This window comes from Micromys minutus (genome assembly GCF_963924665.1).
Source record: "Micromys minutus genome assembly, chromosome: 6".
Lineage (NCBI taxonomy): Eukaryota > Metazoa > Chordata > Mammalia > Rodentia > Muridae > Micromys > Micromys minutus.
The window spans coordinates 67,554,213-67,570,862 of record NC_137975.1 but is presented as its reverse complement, the minus strand read 5'-3'; the positions used below and the strand labels follow the sequence as shown (position 1 = coordinate 67,570,862).

The following is a 16,650-nucleotide window of genomic DNA, read 5'->3' as shown; positions in this document are numbered from 1 at the left end:
TAGGGAAGTCACAGGTTTTGTATCCAAAGTATTCTCTGTTTGTTGCTGCTCTTAACCCCAACTGGGCCCTCAAAACCTTGCATACAGAGTTATATGTTGTAAATTCAGAGAAAGGGCTAGCAAATGGACCTCTGCAATGACCAACAAGAACAGATTCAGTTCATGCTGCACATCCAGCATGCAAGACTTACTATACCAATTTTTTAATCTTAAAGTTTATTTTTTTTTATCTGCACCTAAAGGAAAGAGGGTCCAAACATCTCAACACTTCATTCAGTGCCTCATATTTCACAGCTGACTGTGTTCAGAAAGGAGTATTGAATCTGTTCTCACTTCTCTTATTTTCTTGGCATAGAAAGTCTACCCCAATTTCAATTGTCTGCACATTGTTCCCATGGGTAAGCTTCACTTACAATCACTTCCATCCCCAAAAATCTTCAATTCACATAGAACCCCACTGGAGCAACAAGCCAGTTTTACTGGCTCTCCTTAATGATATCCACATAAGACACAGGATAGTTGACATCTTGATTTTCTTGTTTGTTATATTTTAGAAAGTATCTTCTTGAAGCTTCATATTCTATATCACTGTGTAACTGGTGATATTGTGAGACTTTGCATTCAAGATACACAGAATCTTACCTAATAAGTATACCCATGTGAAATGCATAAACAGACTATCATTTAAATAGTTTCATAATAAGCCTTTTAACTATTGTAGGTCTTAGACTAAAATAACAAAATGTCATGTTGAAATTAATTTATAACTGACAGAAAACTGCTTCTGGAGTCTAGGAATAATATTTTCAAAGTGCTGTGGAAAAGTTCATAAGACTACTTGAACATCAAATGAGTCTTACAACAAAGGTTCTGATTAATTACTATAATTACAAACAATTGAGAATGGATTAAATTTCATCTTAAAATATACGAAAGATGGGAAAACAAGGGAAAGGGGCAGCTGGCAAAGTACAACTCTGGGACTTGCCAAAGACCAGCCATTTGGAGTGATCACATCTATTACATGACATATCCTATAAGTAAAGTTATATCAGCCAAGAGGATGTTCTATGCAAGCCCAGCCAGTGCTGGGTAACAAATGTAAATGCTGCCCAGGCCCATGATGTGTTCAGGAGCACAATAATATATAGAACATGTCAAGAATATACAGGTGACAGAAGTTATGTATTACAGCAATGAAATCAGTGCATTAGAGAAGGCAACAGAGATTATGTGGAACAGGAGAACACATGTGGAATGTGCCTTTGAAGATAAACCCTTTCTTGCTCCATCACTGAGCCAATCACTTCATCTACCACTATGTAGACAACTGAAATCATAAGTAAGTAAATAAATAAATAAATAACAAGTAAATAAACAAACAAACAAGAAAAGATTTCTTTTCAAAGAAATGATAGTTGCCTAATGGTCAGTTCTGAAAGGTTTTGCAGTGACTCTGTCCTTTGGTGATTCACAGTTAGCAGAGATTTCAGACTCTTTAAGGTCATGTGTTAGGGTTATACCATTTTTTAGTGCCCTAACCTTATAATTAACATACTGAATATACCCATGCTTTTCTTTTCTTCTGCCTGGAAGCTCAGTTTGGACAATGGAAATATAGATAAGAAACTATTAATTATCTGCCACAACCTAAAAATGCTAAGTGATCTTTTGGGGAAAAATAGATCTGAACATACATGAGAGTTAAAACTATTTTGCATAGAATAAACCTCCTTTCTGTGTGTTCTAGAAGGCGTGGGGTTGTCATTTATCTTACACCCACATTCTATGCTTAATTTCTCTCTCACCCTTATTACTTATAAGAGATTAAAGAAGATCAGAACTTTATTTATGGTGAAATGCTAGTTGTGTTTTGAAATAATAGTCAGTGCCTTGGGAAGTATATCAATGTTGAAAACTGTCTGGATTGTGAGATTTCTCTGAGACTTGACTTTAGTTTGAAATCCAGCTGAGGGAAACTGTGTTTAGGAAGTTATCATCCCCCTTAAAGAGTCCCTCTGCTTGGTAGGGAATTAGAAGTCATGGGTGGTAGAATCCAAAGGACTTCTTAACCCCAGCTGATCATAACACACAGTAGTCTAGTTGTTAACCTCATTTCACTGTTGAAGCTATTGAACAGGGCTGGAGACAGGATAAATGGTCTGACTCACCTCCCATGCTCAAGATTACAGAACATTAGCACAATGGTTTGGACATCCCAGGCAAATTTCATGTTGGAATTCCATTCTCATTGTGAGCTGTTGAGAGGTGAGGAACTTAGATGACTGGGTCACAAGAACACCAACTTCATATGTGGATCCATCAATCTACTTCTGGGTTAATGAGTTACAAAGGGAAGAGCTTCACAGCTCCCTCTTGGCAGCTTGTGCTGTCTCAACTTGATGTCCTTCCCTGCATCTGAGTCCCTGCTGGGAAGATTGCCCACAAGAAGACAGTCACAGAGAGGGTCTATTAGTCTTGAGCTTTCTAGCCTACAAAATCACAAAGAAAGAAAGAAAGAAGGAAGGAAGGAAGGAAGGAAGGAAGGAAGGAACAAAGGAACAAAGGAAGGAACGAAGGAACGAAGGAAGGAACGAAGGAAGGAATGAAGGAAGGAACGAAGGAAGGAAGGAAGGAAGGAATGAAGGAAGGAACAAAGGAAGGAACGAAGGAAGGAACGAAGAAAGGAAGGAAGAGACAAATGTTATACATACATATATACAAACACGCACACATGCATGTATGTGCACACATACACAAATATACATATCTACATACATATATATATGTACATATTTCTGTCTGTGAAATTCAGTTGAAACAACAAAAAATTTCTTATAACCAATGGTGCATTCTAATTCCTGTGTGAGGACACTAGCGTGTCAGACTTTGTTGTAAGTTTCTATTTGTGCCCTCTAAATGAAAGGATCTAAGAGGTAGCATATTTGGTGAGATTTTTCAGTGTCTCTTTGTAGCTCTTGAGCTTCAAATGAACAAACTGCCCAGAGAACACTCTGGGTGTTTCCTATGCCAACGAGGGCAACTGAGGACTTTACCTTAGATATTCATATATACACATGGCAAAATAAAGTACATAATTCTGGGGAAACAAAGGGAATGTTATAATAGCACACAAAAGTGCTCACAGAAGATCTGTCACTATGCCCAAGGACATTCTCACAGAATGAGACGTTTAGCTTTGCTTATTTTGGATTGGAAATTTCCCAGATTTTCCTTACATCTTTTCTCCATCCTTAAGTGCATTCTAAAGGGGCAGAGCAGAAATGACAACTTAGTACAAACATTCTAATGTGTATATCCCTAAGATAAAGTGAAAAGGGGGCTGCCCATTTTAATAAAACTCTGGCTTAGTAAATACTGTTATGAGGAATTATAGCCTATACCAAATGATGAAGACGTTCTGATGAAAAGGACATTCAGTGTGTCTTATAAACAAACAATACCCTCTGTTTTATTGTAAATACTTTTCGGTGACACCCTCACACCAAGTCAAAGTATATCTCCAACAAATTCACTGAACTGTTTGCCTATGTTATGCCTTACTTACAAATCACACATGGTGTCAATTTAGAGATACTATTTATGTAACACATGCACACTAAGAACAGAGAAGTACTTAAAGCACCCCATAAGTGAATATAAAGAAGTAGAAAGAAGTAGCTCCCCTCAGAGAGAACAGAGAAGATTAGCTGGGCATGGTATCACACACTTGTAATGACAGTACCTGGGAACCAATGACAAAGGCAGGAAGATCTCTGTGAGACTCAGGCCAGCGTGGTTTACATAGTGAGTGAGTTCCAGACCAGATAGGGCTGAAAAAAAAAAGATAATTCCAGACTAAGAATATATGGTTAGGTACAAAACCAAACATTTTTTGCAAAATTAACAACAACAACAACAACAAAAAGGCCTAGACATAATACTAATTTTCGATAGCAAATGCTCTAGGTTGAACATGGGACTCTTGTGCAGGATTCTCTAAGCATACCCCACTTTATGCATAAAAGGACAAACATTCCCTCACAAGTTGTTATTTGTGGGAGGTAGGGGACAGGGGTGATATCCTCTCCTGGTAATTTTACACATCTGACTTCTGAAGAACCTCCCCCAGATCTGCTTCCTGCTCTGTGCTGTGTAAAGCAGGCCTCCCATTGAAGCTGTGTGAATGTCTGCCATCAAAAGCTATGGGACACACTGACGTCATAAAATGAGAGCTGGTGCTCTGCTTCCTGTCAGAGATTCCTAGAAGCCACTGGATCCTACCCCAAGAAGACCAGTACTTGGAAACTGTTGTCAACCACAAAAGTCGCCCCCACTTTAATGCAAATTAAACATATCCTCATCTTGACTTCTCTTTAGATCCAGTCCCAAGTGCTCATCACTTTGTGGACACCCCACTCCAGCAGGAAGAACATGTAGGGGAAGTTGGAACTGAAAATGAAAACAGTCTTAAGCAACATTAGCTAAATATATCTTATTTGTAATAGGTTTTACAAGGATGTACAACTGTGGGAACACATTACAAGGGCTCCTCCAAGCTCTTGGAAAAAGCCTGTGCAGCTACGAGAGCCACAACTCACATTTATTTGTTGATCATCTGCATGGTAGAGCATTCTTGGGTCTCCGATTGTAGCTGAGGATGCCGATCTCTAAGCAGCGGTCAATGCGATGGACTGAAAGCAACCGTCATATTTATGGAGTAAAAGGATACTTTTGACTGAGAATTAACAAGCAAAAGCAGGATGGTTCTGTGATAACTAGGAATAGAGGGTGACAGACAGAAGAATGAAAAGACTATGGTGCGATCTAATCTTTTGTGCACCCTCTAGCTTTAATAGAACACATTTAATTCTAAAGTAGGATGTAGAGAAGACCACGACAAAGATGGAGGCCTGTAAATTAATCTCTTGAATCTATTGATCCCTGTGCTCTAGGTCCATAAGCCAAGCTCACTCGCAAGCACCTGTTTCTCCAGGTCTTTAAGGGTCTGGGGTCTTTTCTGTTTGTGCTTCTGCACAAAGCCACTGAGCAAGATCCCTTTAAACTCCTTGTCTCCCAGGACAGGCCTATCTATTAACTATGTTTAATCCAAGACATGCTTTTCATACAACCTGGCCAAAGCCCCGACTTACAGAAAGATAGAATAATAGAAGTGTGTTTTAGGTTTGGTGGGGCATGCTGAATGTACTTTGTGTTTTAAAGTTTGAAAATGTACTCTTTGGAGCTTGATTTTCCAATCAAGACCCCAAAGCAGTGAAAATACAGCAGAATTCAGACAGGAAAAATGAAACATGTCAACCAGTTACAGCTGTGACCCTAGAACTCCAGAGAAAATGCCCAGAGTACCACAGGGTCCGGAGAACATAAAGCCAATGCCAAAAAAATCCCAGCAAAAAATCCAAGATCAGTTACAGAGAGGCTGAGCTCCCACAGGTACTCAATCTTAGCCCAAACTTCACAGCGAGCATGCTCCTTTCTCAAGATGTCTTTGCTGCTTCCCAAATAATCCCAAAAGGAGACTTGCTGGACGTCCTGTAATGAATAAAACTGCTGATGGGGATGGATTTGTAAACCCAAAATACCATATGTGGAGTCAGAACACTTTATTTATACCTCAGCCTAATGCTTCGTCCATGCACACAGGATTATGTAAGAAATATATGGCTGCCTGCTGGCCTAGAACTCTCTCAGGCCTTCCCCAGAAGCCTCGGTGAGGGCAGTGACCCAGGGCTGAGCATCTATCTGAAGCACAACAGACCTTTACAAGTAGGAAAAGTAATAGAGAGTAGGATTGAAATAGTAAACATATCCCTGTATATTTTGTATCTGTTTCTGTCTACAGATAGGATCCTAAGCAGACTCTTTGGCATAAGATTATAGGTTAAAAAATAAATTCACCAAGTATTACATAATAACAAGATAAGAATAATTAAGAATAATATATTTCCTTTTACAAACTTTGATGGATAACCTTTAAGGGTTGTGTTCAGGCCACACACAGGATGGGCAATATTTTTCTTCATTTTTTTTAACAGGAAAAAAAAACGTTAATTTTGCTTAAAATAGAAAGAAGGCTATGGGCCTTGCATTTATCAAAGAAACAAGGATGTTTTATCATGCAAAATTATCTTTATTTCAAAGAAATTAGAACTAAAGCCAAACCTACAGAGCATATATGCAAACGACAGTAACATCTGTTGTCAAGGAGGGATTCAATATGTCCTTAATAGAAATTAAATCTTGTTTGCTGGGCTACTGAGATTCCAGAACTCTGGTGGAACCATCTTTGACACGGGTAGTAGGCATTAGAGATACATACAAGTCAACAGATATGCATTTCACCCCTATACCTATTCAAATTCTCATTGCAACTTAGACCTCAATAAATATTCATTCAATTAACCCCTTTTCCACTCACAGCTAGCCCCTGAAAACAGAAAGAAAGGTCTCTTCCTTTAGAATTCCCCCCCAAAATAAGGTGGGAACAGAGGAATGAGAAAGAACTTATACTCCGAATCTGTGCTACCACGTGACACTCCCTAGGGTGAAGCAGGTTCAGAATAAGAGTAAGATGAGAGGGACTCTTGCTACCAAGAGTCAGGTAACATCATAGTTGGGTACCAGCATGATTTACTTTAATCTTCAGTACAGATACATGAGATTGATCCTGAGCTGCCACTAGAAGGAATTGAGCAGAGGCTGGAAGGCCTTAAGAAATTCATCTGCAAGGCCTTGTGACATGGAGAAACTGGCATGTGGGGTTGAATAAGGCACAGTTCCCATACATGGCTATGGGTCCCTTAAGGATGACATTACTTTCTAAGAAATGTACTGTTTGGTGATTTCACTGTTTGCAAAAGTCATACAGTGTACTTCCCCCAACCCAGATCACCTCACTGTATCTACGTATTATAATTGCATGGCAGCACTGTCATGTGTTTTACAGTTAATTACCATTAACCAACGTTTCTTATGCATGCATCATTGTGTTGTGTGTGTATGTGTGTGTGTGTGTGTGTGTGTGTGTGTGTGTTTCTTTTTTTTTTTCCAATTCTAAGTAAATGGTTTTCAACCTATAGGAATTGACAATTTTGGGGATTTCCTATGACCATCAGAAAACACAGATATTTATATCATGACTCCAAAAAAAAGAAAAATTATAGTAATAAAGTAGCACTAAAAATATTTTTATGGTTGGGTTCACCACAATTGTATTAAAGGGTCACAGCTTTAGGAAGGTTGGGAACCAGTGTTCTAGATATTGGTGTCAAGCTATTTGAGATGAAGTCAACATGTCACTCAATAGACTTAGGGCAAATTCAATGACCCTTCAAAGTGCTGGCTTTCACCCTATCAGTTGAAAATCAGAATAGAAAGAAAGCACAAGGTTACCCAAAAATGGAGAAGTTCACCAGTCAACTGTGGCAGACTTTGTTTACGACCATCAGTACATCTCTCAGTCTGTGCGCAGCCTGTGGCCTGTTCTGTCCCAAAATGTTGGACAGCAACATAGTCCTCAAACAAACTCTCAATCTCTTGATAGTTTAGAGTTGATCAGGATAGGTGATAAATGGTAGATTCAGATAGACAGACAGAAACAGATGACAGAGATAACAGAGATAGTGTATAGAAGACAGAAATAACAGACAGATAGGTGATATATTAATCCTTACATGTTTGGTTCTGTGAATGGCTATGCCATATTTCCCAGTGTTTTCAATACTCCCATTACCACTGGGTCTAAGATTCAAATATGTTTTGGTCTGATTCCAGAGCTTAAACTCTTTTCCTGACACCAGAACTTGACTGTGGTTGCCAGATACTGAATGACTCCATTTGTAATTCGTTTCTTTGTTCATTCCGGAAACACTTACAAAGTAACTTTTATCTTTTCAGCACTGAATTGGTCTACAGAAATGCAGAATAATAATAAATCTCACCTTGGCACAAAGGCTGTATCTGAACTAGCCAAACATGAAGTAGACCTACAGAATGTGTGTGAGATGAGGGGTGGGGGAAAAGAGGGAGAGGGAGAGGGAAAGGGAGAGGGAAATGGAGAGACAGAGACAGAGACAGAGACAGAGAGAGACAGACAGACACACACACACACACACACACACACACACAGAGAGAGAGAGAGAGAGAGACAGAGAGAGAGAGAGAGAGACTCCCACACGTAAGCTGGCCAGTCCCAGTTGAGGCAGATATGGGTGTGTGAGTCAGCAGTACCAGCTTTCTCCTATACTCTTATGCAGTTAGGGCTTCTCACTTTGCCCAAGACACGGAGAGAAATACCAAGGCCATCTGCAGGAGACAGTTAAAGCTGTAGACGCCTGTGGTCAGATGTGTTACTCGCAGGGAGATGGAGTAGGGCACAGACACTGCATCTAGAACAGGGTAGGGTCATAGACACAGAAAGTACAGTCACAGAGAGGTAGCAGCCACTTACAGATAATGACTAACCGAGACAGACTAGTCCAGCCTAGGTTTCTCTGTGCCAGCAGAGGGGGCTTTCCAGACTTTCTTCTCCTTCCCCTTTCCTTTAGTCCGCTTTTCTTTTTTTCTTTTTTTTTTTTTTTACTTCACCATCATTCTCCCTCCAGCACCACCCCCAGCTCTGTGAATGACAACTAGAAAGCTTGTATCTTACATTATCTGACATTCAGTCTAAGAAAAGTCAGGGCTATGACTTCACACCAAGTCCTCAACTGCCACCTGTGATATGGAAATAAACTCTTGGCCCAAAAATTCAGCTTTTGCATTCATCTGCAGACAAAGATATTGCAGCAAACACTGGGCTACCACACGTTGACCTGAGTACACCCACTTCCTTCCTAGTGTGTAGCTGAGTGCAGGGAGAAAATAAATAAATAAAACGAGAATCACCATCTGCAGTACCAATATGTAAAATGACCCCAGCACAATTCCACAAGCTCTGGAGCTGAGAAAAAATACTCCAGCGTTCAGACTCTTCTGAATTCCTCCTTGAAACTGACCTATGGAAGAGAACAGAGCCCAGAGCCTGGATATCTGTATGATACCTCATAAAGATGGCTGAGATCATGTGACACAGCAGTGGCTCTCAGGGGTATGAGGTTTTGGCAATGGATAAAGGGAAACAGCTTCGGCGTGCCACACAGGAAGTGGGCAAATGTTCAGTCAAGCACTCATCAAGAGCCTGCTTGGCAGGTGTGGTGGTTTAAATATGCTTGGCTTATGGGAAGTGGCACTATTAGAAGATGTGGCCTTGTTGGAGGAAGTGTGTCACTGTGTAAACAAGTTTTGATGCCTCCTAATGTTCAAGCCCCACCCAGTACAGAAGAAATCTTCTTCCTCCTGGTTGCCTGTGGATCAAGATGTAGAACTCTCAGCTCCTCCAGCACCAAGAATGCTTGCAGGCTACTCTATTTCCCATCATAATGTCTAAAATGTCCAAAATGGGTTTTGGATAGCAGGCTCTCCGTGGACCCTCAAGACCCAGTGTTCCCTTGTCTACTGAAACCCACTTCTCTAGGGAGTCGGTGATTCTCGGCAGTAGCACAATCCACAGTGTGTACAGATGAGAGGTCTAGGCAGGTCTCTAATCTCCTCCTCCTCTAGTCAGGTTCCTTCTCCTCTAATCAGGTTCCTTCTCCTTGGCTCAACTTTCACTGTGCCCTGACAGCAGTTCTTGTCCCACATGAGTGACCAGATGTCTTAGTCACTGTTGCTGTTGCTGTGAAAAGACAACATGACCCAAGCAACAGGGTTCAGAAGAAGCATTTAATTAGGAATTTGCTTACAGTTTCATGCCACTCAGTATCAAATTGCTAGCCTCTTTTCTTTGATTATTATTGTTATATGATATACATATTGTCATATATATATATGTATATATATTTATACCATATATACGTATATAAATGTATAAATATAATCTGCTTGAGTGTTGTGGGTTTTTTGTATATATAGTTTCAGAGTTGACCACTTTATATTGGATAACCTGTTAAGGGTCTCATCCCTCAAACAGCCTAATTCTCACTTTCTTAACAACCATGATTTGTGAGTAGTTTTATCTAAGAATTGAGTCCAGAGAATTTTTCTTGCTTCACATAACTGTCTGTGCTGAGGTTTCTTTCCTGCTTTTCAGGATTTTATCCGGGGGGGGGGGGGGATGAGTTACAGCCAAGTAACAAAATATATTTTTGTCTTTTTACAAAAGCAAAAAAACTAAGCTAGAAGTACTCAGCATACTAAACGTCTCATTGCCAGACAGGGACTGAGTTACACCCTAGAGTCAAAATTCCAGACTCCCATAGAAGAAGCTCCCAAAAGAGCTCCCATAGAAAAACCCTTTTATTGGGTTCAAAAGTTTATTCTTAAACAGAAGAAAAAAAAAACTGTAAGTATTTTTCCAGGCAGAATATGAATGAGACAGTGCTGATTTGCCAGCCCTTTGTTCTGCTGCTGTGTGGAGGCCACTGTGTAGAAGGGGGGTTTCCCTGTAGCCCATACTCTCAAGTGGGGTATGATGAGGCCGAGCAGAAGAAGTATTAGACGCTGTGATCCTTTCTCCACTACAACCCAGTCCTTGCATATTTGGAGCACAGCATAGTCTTCTGCAGCCCCAGGGAAAGAGAAACACACATGTATCTTCTATTCAGCAACACTAGCTTTGTGACCAACTATGCCTCAAGGGCTTCATAAATAAGAGAGCAGCACAGGCTACACAATCTCTATATTTAATGCACTCTTTAGAAAGCCCTCACAGGGCTCCCTTTAAATTTATATGCTCAGTGAATCCACACATGCTGCGCCTCTTACCTGGCCTACCCAAGGCCGGTTTCACTGAGCCACTTCTCACCCAGTGAATGGCAACATTAGTACATTAGTGAATTAGATGGTAGTAACTAGAAAGTCTGAATACTCTAGGGACTTGTCAAAGCATAGCCTTAGAGGTATATGATCACCTAGGCCAACTAGGTCACTCAAGTGGAAAGAACTTCACAGGCACTGCACTAGATTCAAAGAAATCTTGAGTCAGACATTTTTTTTTTTTTTTTTTTTTTTTTTTTGAGTCTCAGCTATCAGCAAGCAAAATAGAACACAATGGAAAAGGAAATACTAATTCCTAGATATTTTCTTACTTTTGAGTCTATTGTGAATGAAAATGATCTCTTTCTCAGTGTGTATGTTGATGGCCTGTAGAAAAGCTCCTGATCTGGGCAAGTACTGATCTATCCTGCCATTTTGCCGAAAGTGTTAATCATTTTTGGAGGTTTTCTGGTAGAAGTTTTAGGATCCCTTATATAGAATACCACATAATTTTCAAACAGGGGTAACATTTTTCCTATTTGTATCTTTCTGAGTTGCCTTCTCATGCCTTTTTGTTCCAGTGAGTATGTTAAGCTATATTGAAAAGAAGAGGGAATAGTAGACAGCCCTGCCACATTCCTGATTTTAATGGGGTTACTTCAAACTTTTAGCCTTTTAGAAGGATGCTGACTGTGGGCCTGATATATACAGCTTTTATTATGTTGAGGTATGTTCTCTCAAGTTCTGCTTACTCTAGGGATTTTTCTAGGAAAGCATTTTGATTTTGTCAAAGGTCTTTTTTTCTATCTATTGATAAGATCTTACAATATTTGTCTATAAGCCCACTTACATAATTTATTCTATTCATTGACTTACATATATTAAGCAATTCCTGGATTTCAGATGAAACCAACTTGATCATAGTGGACACTGTCCTTGACATATGACTGTATTTCCTTTGCTAGTAGTTCATCTGGATTTTAGTATCTGTGACCATCAGAAATGCTGGCCTGAACTTTTCTTTTTTGTTGTTTCTTTACCTGGTTTTGGTATTAGAGTAATACTGACTTCATAAAATGAATTTTCTCTTTCTACTGCTTTTTCTTTCAACAATTTAGAAAGCATTGATTGTAGATTAACCTGCATGATTGTTAGATTTTTGCACAATCATCTGGGCCTGGACTGGTTTTAGTCAGAAGGCTTTAAATTAGTGTTCCAATCTTTTTAATTATGGGTCTGTTTAGGTTGGTGATATCATCTTGATGTAACTTCAGTGATGAATTTGAATGAATATAAAATTCCACTTCTTTCAGATTGTCAAAGTTAATGGCGTACAGGGTATTTTTTTCTTTTTTAAAAAGTTTTATTTAATGTATGTTAATAAACTGGCATTGTCTTCAGACCCACCAGAAGAGAGCATCAGATCACATGACAAATAGTTGTGAGCCACCATGTGGTTGCTGGGAATTGAACTCATGACCTTGCAGATTGTCCTGAAGCTGTTTGTATTTTAATGTTATTTCCACTTTCCCTAGAATGGCTGCATAGTTATATAACTCCAACTGAACCTTCCCATTTTAATTAGTAAAATAAAGGAAAGCCAGTGACTGGGTGGGGCGGGAGAAGTAGAGAGGGCTGAGAAGTCTGAGGAGGTCAGAGGACAGAGGTTAGAGGTCGAGGCAACATGGAGCTCCCCAAAGACCAGCTGGATCCAGGTGGGATTAATTGATGTTAAAAAGCTATAAACATTAAGGATTTTACAGGTCTAATAGCTCATATAGAAGGGCAGTTGTATCTTTGTCTATTTGATGTAATCTTGTTGTGTAGAGGGTTTGTGGATTGAGAGTTGAATATATAAACCTGTATGAAAAGCTATCAGGCTGTAGAGTTGTGTCTGTGTGGGATTTGGGGGTACAGAAATACCCGGGGACAGAGGCAGAAAACAGGCAGTAGAAAACTGCCAAGGGAAGGGAGTTGCGCCAACAAGTTGAGCCGTGGTGGCAACTCAGACTGGGCACCAGGCAAGCATGTGGCTCTGAACTAAAACTGGGCTTGAGGAGTGAGACCTCAGGGCCAATAAAGAGATAAACCTGTTCAATTTTTTAATATTTACTGCAATGGGGAAACATGGCAGTATCTAGTGCTGGAAGGGCCAAAAAGCCCACTCCACAATTTCTCAAACAAGCCCACGTCTCCTAATAGTGCCACTTTCCCATGGGCCAAGCATATACAAACCACCACCTTTGGAGATCACTGTGACTTGCAAAGGCTTTACCACTTTGGTTACATACATATGGTTTCTCTGCCTATGCATTCTTTTATGTATTCAGAAATTACTTTGTTGTTAAAGGCTTCACCTCAATGATGACATTCATGGGGTTTACCTCCAGTATATATTTGTCTATGAATTTGGAGACTAATGTGATCTGAAATACTGCTTTACCATATTGATTACATTCAAAGGGTTTTCCCTGCAGTGTGTGTTCTTTAATGTCTTTTCAGATAATCATGAAACACAAAGGCTTTACACTGATTCTATTTGTAAAGTTACTCTTCAGTATAAACTATTTACTGCCTTTGAAGTTAAACATGAAAGGTAAAAGATTTACCACATTACTTACATTCATAAGATTTCTCTCCAGTATGTGTTATTTTATGTCTTTGGAGACTACAGTATTGTAAAAAGGCATTATCACAGTCATTACATTTCTAAGGTTTATCTCCAGTATGCTTTCTTTTATGTACTTAGAAATTACTATGATATGAAAAGGCTTTATCACAGTGATCACATTCACAGAGTTTCTCTCCAATATGCATTCTTTTATGGTTTTGAAGACTACTGTGACATGAAAAGGCTTTACTGCATTGATGACATTCATAGGGTTTCTCTCCAGTATGTGTTGTATATTTGAAGATAATTATGATATGGAATGGCTTCACCACATTGATCACATTCATAGATTTTCTGTCCAGTATGTGTTCTTTTATGGTTTTGAAGACTACGGTGACATGCAAAGGCTTTATCACACTGATTACATCCATAGGGTTTCTGTCCAGAATGCATTCTTTCATGGTTTTGAAGACTTATGTGACATGCAAAGGCTTTATCACATTGAATACATTCATAGGGCTTCTCTCCAATATGTGTTCTTACATGACTTTGAAGTCCACAATGATATGCAAAGACCTTACCACATTAATTACATTCATAAGGTTTTTCTCCAGTATGCATTCTTTTATGTCTTTGTAGATGACTGGAACATACAAAGGCTTTACCACATTGATTACATTCATAGGGTTTCTCTCCAGTATGTGTTCTTTTATGGATTTGGAGGTGACTGTGTCGTGAAAAGGCTTTGTCACATTGATTACATTTGTAAGGTTTATCTCCAGTATGAGTTCTTTCATGCCTTCGAAGCTGACCATAGCATGCAAAGGCTTTACCACATTGCTTACATTCATAAGGTTTCTTCCAGTATGTGTCCTTTTATGTATTTGGAGATAATTGTGATGGGAATAGGCTTTATCACATCGATTACATTTGTAGGGTTTCTCTCCAGTATGTGTTCTTTTATGTATTTGAAGATAACAATGATTTACAAAGGTTTTACCACATTGATTACATTCATAGGGCTTCTCTCCAATATGTGTTTGTTTATGAATCTGGAGATGACTGTATTGTGAATAGACTTTATCACATCGATTACATTTGTAGGGATTATCTCCAGAATATGTTCTATTATGTATTTGGAGACTATTATGATGTGTAAGTCTTCACCATATTGAAAACCATCATAGGGTTTCTCTCCAGTATGAATTCTTTTATGCCTTTGAGGATAACTGTGATATGCAAAGGCTTTACCACATTGAGTATATTCAGAAGGTTTCTCTCTAGTAAGACTTCTTTCATGCCTGGCATATCTTCTAGAACTTTGACAATGTTCTTCCATATTATGGTCTTTCCAATCATAGCCTATAGCACTGAGGTTCCAGTAGGTCTCTAGCATCACATCTTTGAAAAGATTCTTCTGTGAAGGATCCAGAAAAGCCCATTCTTCTTGAGTGAAGTTCACATGCACATCATCATAGGTCACTGCATTCTCAGTCCTAGCTGCCTGGAAGTCAGTCTTCTCTTAGAGACCTGCTGATGAAGATGCAGAACTCTCAGCTCCTCCTGCACCATGCCTTCTTGGAATCTGCCATGCTACTGCCTTGATGATAATGGACTGAATCTCTGAACCAGTTTCTGCTGCTCAGCCCTCTGTTCTTCTCCATTGTTGGCAGTGACTCTGTGCTCACCATTTTGCAACCTCAGAGCTTGCCTAAACGCTCCTCACAGCCTGAGCAGCATTGCTCAGGGAACAACCATTCAAGCCGCCTCGGATGCTAAGGGGAACCTTCCTGGATTACAGGTTTTTGAAAGGTATTCCCTTATAATCTTCTGAATTTCTTTGGTATTTGTCATGTTTACTTTTTTTTAATTCCAGATTCCATTTATCTGGGTCATTTCTCTCTTTCTTTTGGATAGTTGGGTCAAGAGTCTGTCTATCTTGCTTACCTTCCCAAAGAACCAGCTCTTAAATTCATTGTTCCTTTGTATTAATTTGCTCTTTGTTTCTATTTCATTACTTTCTGCTCTGATTTTTGTTATTTCTTGCCATCAACGGCATTTTTGCTGAGCTTGTTACTGTTTTTTCACAAATTCTTTTTAAGAAGAGCAGAATATTTTATTTAGAACTTGTTGTAGTATTCTTTCAAAGAATCCCATTGGGAATGTCAGAGCAGGGAAGCAGGTGGGTGGGGGAGCACCTTCATGGAAGCAGAGGATGACAAATGGGATAGGGGGGTTATGGAGGGGAAACTGGGAAAGGGGATAACACTTGAAATGTAAATAAATACATCCAATTAAAAGAAAAAAAAGAATCCTAGTGCTTCTGTTGAACATAAACAAGAAAGTAGATTTTGGATATCTACCTAGAAGCCTCTGTAACATTGAGATCTCATTGAACATTTGCATTAATTTTATGATTAAATATAGCTCATCACCTCAGCCTTCCATGTTCACCTTCCATCACCTCTCACATTTTTTTTATATGCGGATCTAACTTTTAAGCTTTAAATATGTGTGTTTCATTAAAATATCCACAGAGGTTATATAGCTAATAAGGGGCCTGGGTGTAAAGGTGAATCTTCCCAGTAAGGGGAAGATAATAATATGAAGGAATATAGGGAAAATTAGAATAGGAAGATTAAGTGAAAAGGGGAATGGGAGGGTAAGCTAAAGGAGGAAATATGAGAAGAAATAATGAATATTAAATGTCCTTTTTTGAAAAGCCATATAAAATCCTGCTACCAAGGAATTTAAATGGGATTATTATATAATGGGGTAGACAATACCTTAACTAGATATCTTATGTTACCAATGAAAACTCCCTGTACCAGAAGTGGTACACATATTTTTGAGTGTTACGCACATAAATACCACCCAAAATTTTACATTATACCATATTTCCAATGGTTACCCTCCACAGCTGATAAGGCCTAGTGCTGAAGACACCACATAATGATGTAATCAAACAACATTAAGCAATCAAGCTTCATCCCTATTTATTAGCATTCATGGTGCTGAAATGTACTAAGCATGCTGCCAGAGGAGACATGCAGCCATCAAAATCACCCAGCTGTGAACCACTACACATACGTGGAGGACAAAGGCTTGAACAACTAATTTTATGTCGAGTTAACTTTCCTGATTCTCCTTCAACAACTCATAGATACATGTGAGATGATACTGAAATTTTTATACTAACCCATTTTTTATTACTGTAAAGAACT

The 16,650-nt window shown here is 39.1% G+C and overlaps 1 pseudogene across 1 annotated transcript; it reads right to left on the bottom strand.

Annotated features, from left to right (window-relative positions):
• Positions 1–8,286: 8,286 nt before the first annotated feature.
• LOC308422031 lies at positions 8,287–14,223 on the bottom strand (annotated as a pseudogene). The gene is made up of 4 exons: positions 13,783–14,223; positions 13,561–13,703; positions 13,437–13,483; positions 8,287–8,408 (listed from the first exon to the last, which is right to left on the bottom strand). The product of its transcript is annotated as an uncharacterized misc_RNA (transcript).
• Positions 14,224–16,650: the final 2,427 nt, after the last annotated feature.